Genomic DNA, 859 nt, shown 5'->3' on the forward strand with positions numbered 1-859 from the left:
TCGCGAAAGATGAGATCGACTGAGCTGCCGGTATCAATAAGGACTTTTGCGACTAGGCATTCACCGATGTCAAGGTCGACGAGGAGAGGATCGTTATGTGGCATGTGGACGCCCTTGGTGTCCAGTGCCGAAAAAGTGATCTGGTGATCATTTTCGACTAGAGAAGGCCACTTCTTAGAGGTGGTCGCTTGACGTTTGTAGTCTTTGACGGCTCGAACCGAGTCTCCGCAAGGTGGTGATCCGCCCATTATGACGCTAATGTGTGGGGCTCGGGTGGCGTGCATTGATTCGAGTTGCTTCCTCAAATCGTCGGTTGTGTTCTCGATTTTAGACGTTTTCGATTCGAGACGTCGTCGCAGATCGGACCCTTTCGAACGGTTGAGTTGGATTCGCAGGTCGTCGGCCTTTGAATTGAGTTGTTCACGAAGGTCGCCAGTTTGACCGACTCTCCGGGCGTTGCATTTTGGGATGGTCGCACGGGGGTCGGTTGTTCCTGGTTTTTTGCTCTTTGCGCTCTTTCGCGTCAATAGAATGCGCAGGTCTTTATCCTTGCTGTCCATTTTATCGCGCGGATCTGGTTGCACTGTCGGGACGTCATCGTCAGAGGAGTCACATGGGCAAGAGAGTATGACTTCCACTCGTCGCTGGCGACGCGGGTGTTTGTCTTCTGACAAATCGTTGGCGGGGCCGACGTTGTTGACGGGAGTGCGCTTAGGGCTTGCTCTTTCCTCGCTCGGGGCCGTGTTCTTTTGAGACTTCTGTGCCTTCTTCTCCTTGTTCTTACTCCAGCTTTTGGTGTTTTTCGGTGTCGTAGGAGAGGTGGGCATTTGGATTGTCCCGTTAGTGATCCCTTCGAAAA

The sequence above is a fragment of the Brassica oleracea genome, chromosome C3 (genome assembly GCF_000695525.1).
Source record: "Brassica oleracea var. oleracea cultivar TO1000 chromosome C3, BOL, whole genome shotgun sequence".
NCBI lineage: Eukaryota > Viridiplantae > Streptophyta > Magnoliopsida > Brassicales > Brassicaceae > Brassica > Brassica oleracea.